Below are 20,244 nucleotides of genomic sequence, written 5' to 3'. Positions count from 1 at the left end.
TGAAACCTGCAAGCAAGCCTCGCACCACCACCAGGGTAGTGGGGGTCCTCCGACGATCAAGTCAGGGGAGATCGAAGGAGAAGGAGAAGGAGAGGTAGCAGGTAAGATGATACTCTGGAAAATCTTTCTTACCCTCCCCCTTCCCCCCCCAGCCCCATATATATCAGGCTGGGGGGTTTTTCTGAGGATTGGTCATCGTGTGGCACGATGGGGTTGCCACTGACGTGGCCGTTACAGGGCGTCGTGGGGCAGCGCTGGGTACGGCCATGGCAGGGCGTAGTGGAGCTCCGCTTTGTACGGCTGTTACAGGGGATCGTGGGGCAGCGCCGGATTCGGCCGTTGCAGGGAGTAGTGGAGCAGGGGGCCGCGGCGTGCCTCAGGGGAACAGTCTGTTGTTGTCAAGAGATTGCCGACCCGAGGTCGGGTTGCTGGATCAAGGGGCAACCGACTCGGGGTCGGACTGCGGAGCCGAAGATATCCGACCCGAGGTCGGATTGCTGGATCAAGGGGCAGCCGACTCGGGGTCGGGCTGCGGAGCCGAAGATATCCGACCCGAGGTCGGATTGCTGGATCAAGGGGCAGCCGTAGTCTTCCTGGGCGCGCGTGCCGGTCACGTGGGGCATGGTGGCTAAGTTCCCCCGTAACAACTCCTAATTAGATTAGGATTGAAGGGTTCAATTGAGTCATGGCTCATTAAGTTCTAATTGGATTAGGACTTACCTAGATTAAACCCAAATTGGTTCACCCTTGGTCCAAGCCTAATTAGATTAGGACCTAACCATGAGTGACCTTCCTAATCCTCCTTAGAGGAGGATTAGGTTAACCATGAAGGAGGGGCACATGCCCCTCCTCCTTTTCCGTGCTTGGTGCGGCAAAGAATAGGGGCCGGCGCCCCTCTTGGAATCTAATCAAGGAGCTCCTACAAAGTAGGAGCTCCACATGCTATTTAAGAGGAGGCGTGGGGGCTGACCTAGGGCATTGAAGCCCTTCTCCTTGTGCCGTACGCCCCCTCTCTCCTCTCCTCTTGGATCAGCCGCAAGCAAGAAGAGAAAAAGGCCCTTGGCGGTCTCCTTCTTCCTCCTCCGTTTGGGATTCAACGCAAGGGAAAGGAAAGGCTGCATCTAGCCTTTTGGATCTTCTCCCTTGATCCCTTCATCTTCTTCCTTCTCCCTCTAGCATTCAGGGGTTGATTGAAAGGGAGGTGATCAGCCATCAAAGTAATCTCTGCAAGGGAGCTAGCACCCCGGGGAGATTGGAGCATTTGGATTGGTCCTTTGCTTCGTGTGGATGCCCGTAGAGGCCGAACGCTTGTGCGGCTTCAAGCGAACCTTCATCCCAAAACCACGAACTCCAGTTTGCAGTGATCATCTACCCGCATAAGGTGAAGATCTGATCTTCCAATTGTTTTTAAAATTTTTTAATCCTTATCTAACTACGAACGGTTTTTGAACAACGTTCATGCGATGAACGGTTGATCCCGCGCATGCCTCTTCCGCTGCCATCTAAATTTTTTTTAAATTTTCTACGACATGGGCGGGTTCTAACAGTGGTATCAGAGCCTAGGCATCGTAGATTAAGGTAAGGATTAATTATCTAAAGACATCTTAGATCTGAAATTTAAAAGGTTATGCATGCTGAAAATTTTCTGCATGCAGATTTTTCAAGGGTGCTGATTTTTGCATGCTGATTTTTATGTGATAAAAAGATGATTCTAATTGCATTGTTAATGGGATTACAAAGTTTAGAATCATGATTAGCATGATCAGCAACCTATGTCATAAGATAATCAATTAGTTTTCATATCTGAAAAGTATAATTGTTGCATGCGGTGATGATCATATGATTCAAACCCTTTTGGTATGAAATGTAAAGACCTGCGATGTGATCTGCAATGTCATGTAATTTTTCAGATGCTTGCATGCATCTTATTTAATATTTTGAGAGGCCTGCGTGCCTCCTAAAAGGAAGATATAATTTATTATTATTTTTATTTTATATCTGGTTGTATTTCTGTGAAGTGATGTACGTCAACGATCAAGTCGAAGATGATGCATGAGATGAGCAGGGGTCTAAGCGGTTGATGGCGATTGGATCAAGAGTTGATCGAGGATCGAATCAAGAAGGCTTGGAACCAATTCAAGAGTTGAAGATCAGTTGATCGATTGATGTGCATGTGCTTGTAATATGACCTAATTAGAATCCATGATCATCACCTATTTAAAGTTTAGCTTTAATTATTGCTGCGATTATAACTGCCTGCGATGTGCCGTTTGCATGTGATGTGGATGAGAACGGGGTAGATAGGTTTACATGTGATATTGCAAACCCAATGAGACCTAAACTAAAACCTCCTCAATCAAGTCGAGAGTGAACCAACATGAGCGAGTCACATTAGATTAATTGATCTAATTGGTGTCTAGGAAAGCATAAAAGGTGGTTACTTAATTAGGACCTTACTCTCTGAGGAAGGGGAGCCTCCCACCTGCTTACCTGGCCAATTGTTCGATTACCTATTATGAAGAGCTCAAGTTGCAAACACTAAGACCTGATTAACCGATATTAAGCCATAGGTCTTCCACCGTAGTAGAGCTACTAAGGTCTTTCTGATGTTGATTTGTCTCGGCTGGACACAGTGGGCAAGTTGCATCAGGGGGCTGGATCTCTCTATAGACATGAGATGTTGTAGGGTAAAGGTGGGGTTGGGCACCAATAACTGTTAGGTGAGGACCCAATGACAACTTTATTTCTACGGTTATATGGTGGGTCTGACTTAACTAAGGAGTGGGACCAATAACTGTTAGGTGAGGTCTTCATGACTTAGAGACCCAGTAGCACTGCAACATGCTTAAGAAGCATTGTACAAGAGTTGTACACTCATCTGTTTATATGTCACCAATAACCGTTAAGTGAGGTGGCATGTAAATCGGTGGGACCGCAGTACCCACTAGAAATTCTAGTCGTGTAGGATTTCCATTTTCCTACCAGGGGAGTGTGAGGAATTCGAGAAAATAGTGGAAAGTACATTTGTTCTAAAAGACCTTAGAACAGATTAAGGATCAAGTACAAAAGTCTAACTAGAATCTTTACTCTCTGCAGATCATAATGTCAGCCTCAAACCCTTTGACCCGTATTCTTGAGACCAACCGATTGACTGGTACCAATTACAGAGACTGGCTTAGAGATCTCAAAATTGTTCTAAGTTCCGAAAAAATAGGATATGTGCTCGAAAATGATATCCCCACATTACCAGCACGTCCGACTACTGATCAGCGTGCGACGCATGAAAAGTGGACAGACGATGACATTAGGGTCAAGTGCTATATCATGGCATCCATGTCCAATGAACTCCAATGCCAGCATGAGAATATGAAGACTGCTAGGGACATACTAGCACACCTGCAAGAGTTGTATGGTGAGCAGAGTCGCACAGCTCGTTTTGAAGTGTCCAAGAGGCTCTTCAAAGCAAAGATGCGCGAGGGGCAGTCTGTCCATGATCACGGTCTGACTATGATCAAGGACCTGGAGGAGCTTGAGAAGCTCGGTATGAACATGCACAAGGAATTGCAAGTCGATCTGATCCTTCAATCCTTTCCTGATTCATTTGGACAGTTTATAGTAAACTACCACATGAATAAGATTGAATGCACTAAGACTGAACTGATAAATATGTTGGTAACTGCTGAGGGAGCCTTGAAAGGTTCAAGGGGCAATGTTCTTGCTGCTGAGTTGACTTCTGGTTCCAAGAGAAAGTCTACTTGGAAGAAAAAGAAGCCTGCTAAGAAATAGAAGAAAGACAAGAAGCCAAAGAAGGAAGTTCAAAAGAAAAAGGCTAATGACAAAGAAAAATGTTTCCACTGCAATGTCGACGGCCACTGGAAGAGAAACTGTCCTTCATACCTCGAGAGCCTGAAGAACAAGAAAGGTGACACACCTTCAGAAGGTATAGACTTGCTCATAATTGAAACTAATCTAACGGTTTCTTCTACTTCTAGTTGGGTTATAGATTCTGGTTCTAGTGCTCATTTGTGCATTACCATGCATGGTCTAAAGGAAAGTAGAAGGCTGGCGGAAGGTGCGGTAATCCTTCGGGTTGGCAATGGGGCAAAAGTTGCTGCTGTGGCTGTGGGCACCTACCATCTACGACTACCGTCTGGTTTTATTTTATTACTTAGAGACTGCTATTATGTACCTGCTGCTAGCAGAAATTTGATTTCTGTTTCATGTCTAGCACAGGAAGGTCATGTTTTTATATTTGACAAAGACTGTTGTTCTATTTATTTCAAAAATAAAATAGTCGCACGTGGTTTTATGATTGACAGTCTCTATCATTTGCATATGGATGTATCTATAAATGTGTCTGAGCAAGAAGTGAATGCCAAAGGATCCAAAAGATCCAGGGATGAGATAAACCAAAAATATTTGTGGCACCTCAGACTTGGCCATATTAGAGAGGACAGAATGAACAAAATGGATAAAGATGGGCTTCTCGGCTCATTGACTTCCGAGTCATATCCAGTTTGCGAGTTCTGTCATCAAGAAAAAATGGCTAGATTGCCCTTTATAGGATATGGAGAGAGGACCACTGAAATACTTACCCTGATACACACAGATGTATGTGGCCCATTCGATGTGCAAGCCAGGGGACGTTATTCGTACTTCATTATCTTTACCGATGATTATTCACGGTATGGGTATGTGTATCTTATGAGATACAAATCTGAATCTTTTGAAAAGTTCAAAGAGTTCAGAAATGAAGTAGAAAAACAAACTGGAAAACCCCTTAAGGCTCTTCGATCAGATCGAGAAGGAGAATACCTTAGTGGAGAATTCCGGGACTATCTCAAGGACAATGGCATAGTCTCACAATGGACTCCTCCGGGTACATCTCAACTCAACGGGGTGTCAAAAAGGAGAAATCGGACTCTATTGGATATGGTCCGATCCATGATGAGCTTTACTGATTTACCTATGTTTCTTTGGGAAGATGCCTTACTTACCGCAGTATATCTACTGAATAGAGTTCCCTCTAAATCCGTTCCTACCACACCGTATGAGATATGGCATGGTAAGAAACCAAGTCTTGATCATCTCAAGATTTGGGGATGTCCGGCCCACGTTAAAAGACTACAGGCGGACAAACTAGAGGCTAGGACCATAAGTGCTCGTTTTATAAGATATCCTAAAGAGTCATTAGGATACAATTTTTACGTCTCAGAGGATCACAATGTGTTTGTGAGCCGTCATGCCATCTTCTTGGAAAACCAGTTTATCCTTGATAGAGGCAGTGGGAGGAAAATTGAGCTTGAAGAGAAAGTCTCTGAAAAGCAACGAGTCATGGATCCTATCGAACCCATTCATACAGAGCCAGTACACGATGTCCCTCAACCACCTCGCAGATCTAGTAGGGTCTTCCATCCTCCCGATAGATACTTAGGTATACTACAAGAGGATACCAAGAAAATGTTCCTAGTGGGAGATAGGGATCACATAAAGGATCCCAAAACCTACGACGAGGCGATATCTGATATCGATTCCGAAAAATGGTTGGAAGCTATGAAATCAGAGTTAGACTCCATGCATTCCAACCAAGTCTGGACCTTAGTAGATCCACCAGAAGGTATTATACCTATTGGATGCAAATGGATCTATAAAAGAAAGATAGGTTCGGATGAAAAGGTAGAGACCTATAAAGCAACGCTAGTGGCGAAAGGGTATAGTCAACGCGAAGGCATTGACTATCAGGAGACTTTTTCACCTGTAGCCATGCTAAAATCCATCCGAATATTGCTTGCCATTGCAGCATTTCATGATTATGAAATCTGGCAGATGGATGTGAAAACTGCTTTCCTGAATGGATATCTTGATGAAGATATCTATATGGAACAACTTATGGGTTGCACTACCAGTGAAGGAGATCACAAGGTCTGCAAGCTGCAAAGGTCCATCTATGAACTAAAGCAAGCATCTCGGAGTTGGAACACTCGTTTCGATGACGCAATCAAAACGTTTGATTTCATCAAAACAAAGAGGAACCGTATGTTTACAAAAAGGTTAGTAGGAGTGCTGTCGTGTTTCTCGTACTGTAGGTGGACGACATCCTCCTGATAGGGAATGATATTCCCATGCTAACCTCGGTCAAGGTCTGGTTGTCAAAAAAGTTCTCCATGAAAGACCTTGGGGAAGCATTCTGTATTTTGGGAATAAAGGTCTATAGAGATAGATCTAAAAGGATGCTTGGCCTATCACAGAAGATGTACATAGAGGAAGTGCTGAAAAGGTTCAGCATGGAAAACTCTAAAAGGGCTCTCTTACCCCTAAGGCATGGAATTCATCTCTCCAAGAAGATGTGCCCCAACACATCTGAAGAGATTCAACGCATGAGCAAGATCCCCTATGCATCAGCAATAGGGAGCCTCATGTATGCCATGCTATGTACACGACCTAATATAGCCCTTGCTGTGAGTGTCACAAGCAGATATCAGTCGAATTCAGGTGAAGAACACTGGACAGCTGTGAAGAATATTCTTAAGTACCTGAGAAGAACTAAAGATTTATTCTTGGTTTTTGGAGGATCATCAGAGTTGAAGATAGAAGGGTACACAGATTCAGACTTCATGACTGATGTCGATGATAGGAAGTCAACATCTGGATATATGTTCTTGTGCAATGGTGGTACGGTGAATTGAAAGAGTTCTAAACAACCGATCATTGCTGACTCTACTATGGAACCTGAATACATCGCCGCATCTAAAGCTACTAAGGAAGGCTTCTGGTACAAGAAATTTATTGCAGAATTGGATGTGATGACATCAGATGCCATAACACTCTACTGCGATAATAATGGCGCCATAGCTCTTGCTAAAAAACCAAGGTCTCATCAGAAGTCCAAGCATATAGAGCGGCGCTTCCACCTCATACGCAACTATGTTGAGAAGAAGTATGTCGAGATGTAGAGAATAGACTCCTCGGACAACGTGGCAGACCCGTTCACTAAGCAGCTAAGTCAACAAAAGACTGAAGCCCACCTTGAGAAGATGGGACTAAGATATATGACTGATTGGCTTTAGTGCAAGTGGGAGATTGTTAGATGTATGCCCTAGAAGCCAATTTTGGCTGACACATTATTAATTCTAGGACATAATTTGTACTTGACTTTATTATTATTGAATCAATGAAAGGCATCTTTTTCATTCATATTGCTATTGTGTCTATGAATCGTCCAAAGAATTAATAAGATGATGATTCATATTCTCAAGAGTTGAGAATTTGAGCCATGTATCATTAGTGATTAATTTCTAAACGCTCCTGATCAATGGATCATCACGAGGATGGTGATCGATCCGATGAGATCAGTGCACACATTACTTTTCCTATGGCTGGACAAGACTCAAGTCCACGGTGTGGAGATACTGAAGTAATAGTGCAGGTGCTTGTTAGAGAACAAGGGTACTGAGCGTGATCAAGACAAGAAGTTACTTGGATGTCTATCCACTCGTCAGTGACTTGCTTGATGTTGCAGTAGTATGACTGGTCCTTTGACCTACGGTGCTTCGGCCACTCACAGTAAGGTTATTGTAGTTTGACTACACACATGCATGGTCTCTAGCCATATGGGTCCATGCAGTGTAGATTGGCTGCAGTAGGTTCACTGTAGGAGTAGGGTATGCACCTATAAGGAATCTATCGACCTTGATAGATAAGGAGAGATCCTATGTGATTTATAAGACTGAGTTCGTAAGACCTCGGCCGGGGCAGTATGCACAGTGGAGAAAGAGTTTTTCACTCTCGAACTTAAGTCGAATAAATCTTCACATACGACAAACGATGGGGTTTGACGAGTTGTCCATGACCTCCGTCCTGTAGGGATCCACGATAGTAGGACTGCATCACATATTAACTACACCTAAAGGTTCATCATTTTATTCTGCTGGGTAGCCACTACATGCTGCTAGGTGTCACTGGTGGATGGTGAGACTCACAGGAAATATCTCGATGATCGATAAATCCTAATGAGTTGAGTTGGAATCGTTCCAACCCATTGAAAGGAGTTTTCAATGATATTAAAATAAAGATCGCAATATATCTCACTACCAGTCAGAATAGAACCTATGGGGTCACACACATTAGAAATATTGACCGATCCGATGGTTGAAAAGTGATTATGAATCACAAGTAATCAATTCAATTGATAATAAGTTGAAGAAGAAATGGAAATTGATTAATTGGACTTAAAACACGAATCCTACTTGGAGTGGGATTTCCAAAGTCCTAATTGGATTAGGATTGGGAGTCCTACTTGGAGTGGGACTGGGATTCATACTTATAGTAAGATTCCCATGTTGGGAACCCACCCATGCCGCAGAAAATTAAAAAATTTTCAGATGCAGCGGAAGAGGCATGCACGGGGTCATACGTTCATCTCATGAACGTTATTTCAAAAACCGTTCGTAGATGGATTAGGATTAAAACTTTTAAACAATTAGAAAGATCAGATCTTCACCTTGTGCGGGTAGATGATCACCGCAAACTGAAGTTCGTGGTTTTGGAAGAAGGTTCGCTTGAAGCCGCACACGCATCCGGCCTCTACGGGTATCCACACAAAGCAGAGGACCAATCCAAACACTCTAATCTCCCCGGGGTGCTAGCTCCCTTGCAGAGATTTGTTTTGATGGCTGATCACCTCCTTCTCAATCAACTCTTGAATGTCAAAGGGAGGATGAAGAAGAAGAAGACTCCAGGGAGAAGAATCAAAAGGCTAGTTGCAGCCTTTTGATTTCCCTGCGTTGGAACCAAGGATGAAGGCCAAGAGGAGGCGCACGGCTCCTCTTCTTTTTCCTTTGCTGATGGCGGCTGAAAACCCAAGAGAAAAGGGTGGCTCACGGCTGAAAGGAGGGGGAAAAGAATTAACCTAGGGTTTGTTCCTTTACCTCCTTATAAAGACACATGAAGCTCCTACATTTTAGGAGCTTTATGTTTTTCCTTTTGGAGCCAAGAAGAGGGGCGCACGCCCCTCTTCTCTTCTCTTTGATTTCGGCCAAGGAGGAGGTTCTCCTCATCACGCATGCCCGACTTGATCCAATCAAGTGGGGCGTGGGGTCTAATGCAAGGTGGTCTAGTCCTCTTCCAAAGAGGATTAGGTGCACCTATTTGTTTTCCCTTCAAATCCTAATCCAATTAGGATTTGATTGAACCATGACTCAATTGAACCTTTCAATCCTAATCAAATTAGAAGTCATCATAATTCATTAGATTAATAATTAATTAGGACTTAAGAAATTCTAATCTAATTAGGACTTATTTAATTTTAGTCCTAATTCAATTAGGACTCTACTTTGAATCTGAAGTCCTAATCTAATTAGGACTTCTTAGGAATCTTATTCTAAGTAGGAATCCAAATTAAATTCAAAATCCTAATTTAATTAGGATTATAGGAATCCTACTCCAAGTAGGACTCCCAGTCCTAGTCCAAGTAGGATTCTCAGTCCTAATCCAATTAGGACTCTAGAAATTTTACTCCAAGTAGGATTCGTATTTTAAGTCCAATTAATTAATTCCCAGTGTTCCTTCTTCAACTGATTATCAATCGAATTGATTACTCGTGATTCATAATCACTATTCAACCATCGGATCGGTCAATACTTCTAGTGTGTGTGACCCCATAGGTTCTATTCTGACTGGTAGTGAGATATATTGTGATCTCTATCATAATATCATTGAAAACTCCTTTCAATGGGTTGGAACGATTCCAACTTAACTCATTAGGGTTTATCGATCATCGAGAGAATCCCTATAAGTCCCACCATCCACCAGTGACACCTAGCAGCATATAGTGGCCACCCAGCAGAATGGAATGATGAACCTCTAGGTGCAATTGTCATGTGATACAGTCCTTCTATCGTGGATCCCTACAGACCGGAGGTCATGGATAACTCGTCAAACCTCGTTGTCTGTCATATGTCTAGATTTATTCGACTTGAGTTCGAGAGTAGAAAACTCTTTTCCACTATATATTGTGCCCTGGCCAAGGTCTTAGAACTCAGTCTAATAAATCACATAGGATCACTCCTCATCTATCAAGGTCGATAGATTCCTTGTAGATGCGTACCCTACTCCTACAGTGAACTTACTACAGCCAATCTATACTACAAGGACCCATATGACTAGAGACCATGTGTATGTGCAGTCAAACTACAATAACCTTACTGTGAGTAGCCGAAGCACCGCAGGTCAAAGGACCAGTCACACTACTGCAACATCAAGCAAGTCACTAACGAGTGGATAGACATCCAAGTGACTTCTTGTCTTGGTCACGCTCAGTACCCTTGTTCTCTAACAAGTACCTGCATTATCACTTCAGTGTCCCTACACTGTGGACTCGAGTCTCGTCCATCCATAAGGAAAGCGATGTGTGCACTGATCAGATCGATCACCGTCCTCGTGATGATCCATTGATCAGGAGCATTTAGAAATTAATCACCAATGATACATGGCTCAAATTCTCAACTCTTGAGAATATGTATCATCATCTTATTAATTCCTTGGACGATTCATAAACACATAAACAATATGAATGAAAAGAATGCCCATTTATTAATCAATAATAATAAAGTCAAATACAAAATTATGTCCCAAAATTAATAATGTGTTAGCCAGATTGGCTTCTAGGGCATACTTCTAACAATCTCCCACTTGCACTAAAGCCAATCAGCCATAAACCTAAGCCCCATCTTCTCAAGATGCGCTTCAGTTTTCTGCCGACTTAGCTGCTTAGTGAATGGGTCCACCACATTTTCTGTGGATTCTACTCTCTGATCCTCTACTTATTTCGTTTTGATGTAGTCACTTATTAGGTTAAATTGCCGCTCTATGTGCTTCGTTTTCTGGTGAGACCTTTGGCTCCTTAGCTAGTGCTATGGTGCCTTTGTTATCGCAGTAGAGTGTTATGACATCTGATGACATTACACCTAACTCTGCAATGAACTTCTTAAACCAAAATATTTCCACTGCACCATTAGAGACGGCTTAACATTCAGCTTCTAAGGTAGAATCTACAATGATTGGTTATTTGGAACTCTTCCAATTTACTGTACCACCATTGCACATATTCTGATGTAGACTTTCTATCATCAATATGTGTGCATCCTTCAACTCTTATCTTCTCCCAAAGACCAAGAACATGTCCTTAGTTCTTCTCAAGTACTTAAGACTGTTCTTCACAGCTATCTTGCACTTCTTGCCTGGATTTGACTGATATATGCTCGTGACACTCACAGCATGTACTATATCAAATCACGTATATTGCATGGTATATGTGAGGCTCCCTATAGCCGAAGCATAAGGAATCTTGCTCATCCGTTGAATCTCTTTAGATGTGTTGGGGCACATCTTCTTGGAGTGATTTATCCCATGCCTAAGGGGTAATAATCCCCTTTTAGAGGTTTTTCATGCCGAACCTCTTCAGCACTCCCTCTATGTACATATGCTGTGATAGGACAAGCATCCTCTTAGATCTATCTTTATAGACCTTAATTGAAAATATAGGATGCTTTTCCAAGGTCTATCATGGAGAATTCCTTACACAACCAAAACTTGACCTAAGTTAGCATGGAAATATCATTGCCAATTTGAAGGATATCATCCACGTACAATACGAAGAATGCAATAGTCCTCCCACTAACTTTCTTATAGACACATGGTTCCTCTTCGTTCTTGATGAAATCAAACGATTTGATTATATCGTTGAAACGAGTGTTCCAACTCCGAGATACTTATTTTTGTCCATAGATGAACCTTTGCAGCTTACAGACCTTGTGATCACCATCATCGTATCATGATATGCTGCAACAGCAAGCAATATTCGAATGGACTTTTGCAATGCTACAGGTGAAAAGTATCCTTATAATCAGTGCCTTCGTACTGACTATAACCTTTCGCCACTAGCCTTGCTTTATAGGTCTCTACCTAGCCATCCAAACTTAATGTTCTCTTGTAGATCCATTTACACCCAATAGGTACTATACCTTCTGGTGGATCCACTAAGATCCAGATTTGGCTGGAATGCATGGAGTCCATCACTGACTTCATCGCTTCCAGCCATCCCGGAATCGATGTCTAACATTGCCTCATTGTAGGTATTGGGATCCTTACCTTGATCCCTATCTCCCATGAGGAATACTTCCTCTACATCCTCTGTAAGCATACTTAAGTACCTTTCAGGCGGACAGGAGATCCTACTAGATTTACGAGGTGGAGGAGGTACTACGTGTACTGGCTTAATATGAATAGGTTCTATAGGCACAATGGCTCGTTGCTCTTTAGAGACTTTTTTTTCTTAGAGCTCATTTTTCCTTCCACTGCCTCTATCAAGGATAAACTATTTTCATGAAGATAGCATGGCATCTCACAAACACTTTGTGATCCTTTGGGATGTAAAAAATCGTATCCTAATAACTCTTTCAGGATATCCAATAAAACGAGCATTAATTGTCCTATCCTCTAACTTGTCCGCCTGTTGTCGCTTGACGTGGGCTGGACATCCCCAAATCTTGAGATGACCAAGACTCGGCTTCTTACCATGTCATATCTCATATGGTGTGGTAGGAACGGACTTTAGAGGAAATTCTATTCAATAAGTAAATAGCTGAAAATAGGGCATCTATCTAAAGAAACAAGGGTAAATCGGTGAAGCTCATCATGGATCGGACCATATCCAATAGAGTCCGATTCCTCCTCTCTGACACTCCGTTGAGCTGAGGTGTACCAGGAGGAGTCCATTATGAAACTATACCATTCTCTTTGAGATAAGCACGGAACTCTCCACTAAGGTATTCACCTCTTCGATCTGATCGAAGAACCTTAATGAGTTTTTCTATTTGTTTTTCTACTTCATATTTAAACTCTTTGAACCTTTCAAAAGTTTCAGATGTGTGTATCATACACATATCCATATCGTGAGTAATCATCGGTAAATGAAGTAAAAAATTATAACCCCTAGCCTGCACATCGAATGGGCCACACGCATCAGTGTGTACTAGGATAAGTATTTCAGTGGACCTCCCTGTGTCCTACAAAGGATAACTTGGCCATCTTTTCTTGAAGGCAGAATTCACAAATCAAATATGAATCGAAAGTCAATGAGCCCAAAAGCTCATGTTTCTCCAATTTGTTTATTCTGTCTTCTTCTATATGGCCAAGCTTGAGGTGCCACAAATACTTTAGTTTTATCTCATTTTTGGATCTATTAGATCCTATGGTATTCACTGTTTGCTCAGATATATTCACAGATACATCCATATGTATGTGATAGAGACTGTTAATCATAAAACCACATTGAACCTAATTTATTTCTCAAATAAATGGAATAGTAGTCTTAAAAAAATCTTTCTGTGCTAAGATACAGAAATCAAATTTCTGCTAGCAACAGGTAACAGTTCCTAAGTATCTTGAGCATATCTGACATACCTTCTGAAGGTCTGTCACCCTTTATGTTCTTTATGCTTTTCCATGTATGTAGGACAGTTCCTCTTCCAATGGCTTTCCATGATGCAATGGAAACATTTTTCCTTGCAATTGGCCTTTTCTTGGAACTTCCTTATTTGGCATTTTCTCGGTCTTCTGTTTCTTCGCAGGCCTTTCTTCTTCCAAATAGACTCTCTCTTGAAAGTAGAAACCAACTCAACAGTGAGAACGATGCCCCTTGAACTCTTCAACGTCCCTAAGGTAGTTACCAATTTTTTTTTAACAATTCTGTTTTGGTGCATACAATCTTGTTCATATGGTAATTTACTATAAATTGTTCATATGAAGCTAGAAGGGATTACGGGATCAAATCCGTTTGCAGTTCCTTGTGCATGGTCATGCCGAGCTTCTCAAGCTTCTTTAAATCCTTTATCATGGTCAAACCATGAACATGGACAGACTGCCTATCGTGCATCTTTGCATTGAAGAGCCTCTTGGACACTTCAAAACATGCTGCGCGACTCTGATCGCCATACAACTCTTGCAGGTGACTTAATATGTCCCTGGCAGTCTTCATGTTCTCATGCTGGCATTGTAATTCATTGGACATGGATGCCATTGTGCAGCACCTAACCTCATTGTCATTGTTCGTCCACTTTAGCATGCGTCTTACGCTGATCAGTGATCGGACAGATTGGTAACACGGAGATTCCATGATCTAGCACATACCCTAATTTCTGATAATTCAAAATTATTTTTTTTGAAATTTGCTGAGCCAGTCTTTATAATTGGGTTTGGTCAAACGGTTGTTCTATAGGATATGAGTTAAAATCTAGAAGCTGACTTTATAATCCTCAGAGAGTAAAGATTCTAGTTAGAATTTTGTACTTGATCCTAATTTGTTGTAGGGTCTTTTAGAACAAATGTACCTCCCACTATTTTCTCGAATCCCTCACACTTCCCTGGTAGGAAAACGGAAACCCTACGCGACTAGGGTTTCTAGTGGGTACTGCGGTCCCACCGATTTACATGCCACCTCACCTAACAGTTATTGGTGACACATAAATTGATGAATGTACAACTCTTGTACAATGCTTCTCAAGCATGTTGCAGTGCTACTTGGTCTCTAAGCCATAAAGACCTCACCTAACAGTTATTGATCCCATTTCTTAGTTAAGTCAGACCCACCGTATAACCGTAGAAATAAAGTTGTCATTTGGTCCTCACCTAACAGTTATTGGTGCCCAACCCCACCTTTACCCTACAACATCTTATGTCTATAGAGAGGTCCAGCTCCCCGATGCAACTTGCCCACTGTATCCAGCCGAGACAAATCAACATCAGAAAGACCTTAGCAGCTCTACTACAGTGGAAGACCTATTGACTTAATATCGGTTAATCAGGTCTTAGTGTTTGCAACTTGAGCTCTTCATAAGAGGTAATCGAACAATTGGCCAGGTAAGCAGGTGGGAGGCTCCCCTTACTCAGAGAGTAAGGTCCTAATTAAGTAACCACCTTTCATGCTTTCCTAGACACCAATTAGATCAATTAATCTAATATGACCCGCTCATGTTGGTTCACTCTCGACTTGATTGAGGAGGTTTTAGTTTAGGTCTCTTTCGATTGGCAACTCGCATCTTATGCACACTTCCATCTACCCGCTATGCATAGGCATAAACATTAAACATCCAGGCATATATATAAGAAAGTAAATGTAACTGGTGATGATCATGGATCCAGGATGGGTCATAGTACAAGCACATGCACGTCAATTGGTTTGATCGTCTTCAACTCTTGACTCGATCTTGATCCCTTAGGTTCAATTGTAATCAACTCCTTGATCCATCTTCAATCAACCTATGATCTCAATCCGCACAAGGCTTGCTTGTAGGAGGCATACATCGATCAACCATCGACGTGCAACATACATCACAGATTACATCCCAGATAAAATTCAAAATAAAAGAATAATTACAACCCTTTTTCGATGACACACGCAGGTCTCTAATACATGAATTTAAGATGCTCGCAGGCATCTGGAAAAATGATTTACATGTTATCACATAACATCACAGAACATTTCAGGCATTGCATAACATTTCAGCACATTCACAAAAGGGTCATCCATGATCATCACCATTCGCATCACATGCATAATTTTAATTTACAGATCTGAAACTTAATTGATTACCTCATCTCATGAGTCGCTGATCATGCAAGGGATGATTCTTAAATAATTGTAATCATATTAATTACATAACAGAATCATTAATCAATGCATACCAAAATTCAGCATGCAGAAAAATTCTGCAACCTGAAATTCTGCATGCATAAAAATCAGCAGGCATAATCCTTTAATTTTCAGATCTAATATGCCTTGATCCTTTTAATCCTAATCATAATCTACGAAGCCTAGGCTCTGATACCACTGTTGGGAACCCGCCCATGCCGCAGAAAATTAAAAAATTTTCAGATGCAGCGGAAGAGGCATGCACGGGGTCATACGTTCATCTCATGAACGTTATTTCAAAAACCGTTCGTAGATGGATTAGGATTAAAACTTTTAAATAATTAGGAAGATCAGATTTTCACCTTGTGCGGGTAGATGATCACCGCAAACTGAAGTTCTTGATTTTGGAAGAAGGTTCGCTTGAAGCCGCACACGCGTCCGGCCTCTACGGGTATCCACACGAAGCAGAGGACCAATCCAAACACTCTAATCTCCCCGGGGTGCTAGCTCCCTTGCAGAGATTTGTTTTGATGGCTGATCACCTCCTTCTCAATCAACTCTTGAATGTCAGAGGGAGGATGAAGAAGAAGAAGACTCCAGGGAGAAGAATCAAAAGGCTAGTTGCAGCCTTTTGATTTCCCTGCGTTGGAACCAAGGATGAAGGCCAAGAGGAGGCACACGGCTCCTCTTCTTTTTCCTTTGCTGATGGCGGCTGAAAACCCAAGAGAAAAGGGTGGCTCATGGCTGAAAGGAGGGGGAAAAGAATTAACCTAGGGTTTGTTCCTTTACCTCCTTATAAAGACACATGAAGCTCCTACATTTTAGGAGCTTTATGTTTTTCCTTTTGGAGCCAAGAAGAGGGGCGCACGCCCCTCTTCTCTTCTCTTTGATTTTGGCCAAGGAGGAGGTTCTCCTCATCACGCATGCCCTACTTGATCCAATCAAGTGGGGCGTGGGGTCTAATGCAAGGTGGTCTAGTCCTCTTCCAAAGAGGATTAGGTGCACCTATTTGTTTTCCCCTCAAATCCTAATCCAATTAGGATTTGATTGAACCATGACTCAATTGAACCTTTCAATCCTAATCAAATTAGGAGTCATCATAATTCATTAGATTAATAATTAATTAGGACTTAAGAAATCCTAATCTAATTAGGACTTATTTAATTTTAGTCCTAATTCAATTAGGACTCTACTTTGAATCCGAAGTCCTAATCCAATTAGGACTTCTTAGGAATCCTATTCTATGTAGGAATCCAAATTGAATTCAAAATCCTAATCTAATTAGGATTGTAGGAATCCTATTCCAAGTAGGACTCCCAGTCCTAGTCCAAGTAGGATTTCCAGTCCTAATCCAATTAGGACTCTAGGAATTCTACTCCAAGTAGGATTCGTATATTAAGTCCAATTAATTAATTCCCAGTGTTCCTTCTTCAACTGATTATCAATCGAATTGATTACTCGTGATTCATAATCACTATTCAACCATCGGATCGGTCAATACTTCTAGTGTGTGTGACCCCATAGGTTCTATTCTGACTGGTAGTGAGATATATTGTGATCTCTATCATAATATCATTGAAAACTCCTTTCAATGGGTTGGAACGATTCCAACTCAACTCATTAGGGTTTATCGATCATCGAGAGAATCCCTATAAGTCCCACCATCCACCAGTGACACCTAGCAGCATGTAGTAGCCACCCAGCAGAATGGAATGATGAACCTCTAGGTGCAGTTGTCGTGTGATACAGTCCTTCTATCGTGGATCCCTACAGACCGGAGGTCATGGATAACTCGTCAAACCTCGTTGTCTGTCATATGTCTAGATTTATTCGACTTGAGTTCGAGAGTAGAAAACTCTTTTTCACTATATATTGTGCCCTGGCCAAGGTCTTAGAACTCAGTCTAATAAATCACATAGGATCACTCCTCATCTATCAAGGTCGATAGATTCCTTGTAGATGCGTACCCTACTCCTACAGTGAACTTACTGCAGCCAATCTATACTACAAAGACCTATATGACTAGAGACCATGTGTATGTCCAGTCAAACTACAATTACCTTACTGTGAGTAGCCAAAGCACCGCAGGTCAAAGGACCAGTCACACTACTGCAACATCAAGCAAGTCACTGACGAGTGGATAGACATCCAAGTGACTTCTTGTCTTGGTCACGCTCAGTACCCTTGTTCTCTAACAAGTACCTGCATTATCACTTCAGTGTCCCTACACTGTGGACTCGAGTCTCGTCCTTCCATAAGGAAAGCAATGTGTGCACTGATCAGATCGATCACCGTCCTCGTGATGATCCATTGATCAGGAGCATTTAGAAATTAATCACCAATGATACATGGCTCAAATTCTCAACTCTTGAGAATATGTATCATTATCTTATTAATTCCTTGGACGATTCATGTTGCCCAAGGTGACAAGCCAAGAGGGGGGGGGGTGAATTGGTTTCTTTTGAATTTTAACTATCTTACTTGTGTTAAATGATGAGTTAGTGAACTTAAACAAATCACAATGCAAACAACAAGAAGTATAGTGGTTCGGTGCTCTCCTTAGCACCTACGTCCACTCCCCAAGCGACCCCTTGGGAATTCACTATAATCCCGCGGATTACAGTTGGATTGTTTTCCGGGCTCACAATCCAAAAACCTTTGTTGGTTTTACGGGCTCACCAACGAACCTATACACTTTGGTTTTTCGGGTTCACCAAAAACCATTGTTGGTTTTGCGGGCTCACCAACGAACCTTTACACTTTGGTTTTCCGGGTTCACCAAAAACCTTTGTTGGTTTTACGGGTTCACCAACGAACCTTTACAAATTTGTTCGACAAACAAAAGGAAAGATTCAAACTCCTAAATGAGCATATGAAACAATATTAACTACAAAGAAGAGTTAGAAAGTATTTATCGCTTTGAAGTGGCTTTGCTCTTCTTTGTCAAGGATGCTTCACTCTTGAAGGGAGGATGGAGCTCTTGATGACTCTTTGAATCTGCTCAATTCCTTTCTTTGATTCTTGAATGAAGCTCTTGATGAAGAAGATTAGGGCACTTTTGTTTTCTTGTGTACTCTTTGATATTCCTTTCAAAAGTTATTCTATCTGATGAATAGTGCCCCTTTAAATAGCTTCCCACATCCTTTGGTCAAGCCCCAATGGTTAGAATTCAAAAACTAGCCGTTACTGACCTTGGGAAGGACAAAAAGTACATCTGCAGAACTAGCCGTTACTGTTCAGCCCGTGTTTGGGTCGGCTCAACCTGTCCTTGGGTCGACCCAACTTTGCCTTGGGTCGACCCTCTCAGAGAACACAGAAACTTGAATTTCAGACTTCCTTCACTTGGGTCGACCCAACCATTCTTTGGGTCGACTCAAAGTTCACTTGGGTCGACTCAACTTCTTCTTGGGTCGACCCTCTCAGTAATTTCAGAGAACCATTTTCTGTCTGTCTTTCTGTCTTGCCTTTGGGTCGACCCTCTCAGGGTTTGGGTCGACTCAAGCTTGGGTCGACTCAACCACTGTTTGGGTCGACCCTCTCGGTAAATCCAGAGAACATATTTCTTTCATGTTTTGAGGTTCTTGAAGTTTGGGTCGACTCATGCTTACCTTGGGTCGACCCAACTCACTGTTCATCTGTGCCAATTTTGCAGAAGTGTGCCAAATGACTTCTTGATGTGCCGAGGTCGACCCAATCAACCTTTGGGTCGACTCAATCTACACTTTGCTGCATCTCAAGGTTAGATTCATTCAAATGAACAAAGACATGTATCTATATCAATTCATACAGATATACTGAGAGTAATGAACTTATAAATGAAGTATCAATTTAATTTATAATATACTCTAGATAATTGCTTGTTAATCATCAAAATAACACTATCATCCTCAATCTCCCCCTTTTTGATGATTACAAAATAAAGAGTATAAGCCTATTGATACTTATCTTTAAAAATAGTTTATAGAAGGGTTTACATTGCTGAATTCAGCTTTTCATATATAAGAGTGAAATCTCCCCCTATATTATTTAAATGTTGCCAATTTAACTCTTTGAATTGCTCCCCCTTTCATTTATAATTCATTAGCGATGAAACTTCAAAAAATTTGAGATAAAATATGAGTTTCAGGTTATGTATCGGGGTGCGAGAGGTGCGTGCCAAATTCTGAATTTATATGTGCCAAATTCTGAAATTTGATAGAAATTTTGATTTAATCAATTTCATTGTTACAAATTGCTCCCCCTTAGATGTATAAGCTTTCTTATATGATTTTTAATTTGTTTGCCCAATTATTTCTCTTTTCTTGCATAAATTCTTATTTCTTTTTCTCTACTTCTCCTTTTTTTGATTTAATCAATTTCATTGTTACAAATTGCTCCCCCTTTTTGTTGTTTTATCTAATCTACACAAAATCTTTACTTCTCACCTAAGATCTTTACTTCTCCTCAAATAAATACTCTTTCTTTACTTCCTAAAATAAATAAATGCTCTTTCTTTACTTCTCCCCCTTTTTGTTATCATCAAAAAGATACATGGGAAAGATGCAATAAACAACAAA

The sequence above is a fragment of the Phoenix dactylifera genome, chromosome 13 (assembly GCF_051530095.1).
Source record: "Phoenix dactylifera cultivar Ajwa chromosome 13, Ajwa_hap1_PhDact_Kaust_v1.1, whole genome shotgun sequence".
NCBI classification, from domain to species: domain Eukaryota; kingdom Viridiplantae; phylum Streptophyta; class Magnoliopsida; order Arecales; family Arecaceae; genus Phoenix; species Phoenix dactylifera.
The sequence above is the reverse complement of the archived record's forward strand: the minus strand, read 5'-3'. Positions refer to the sequence as shown.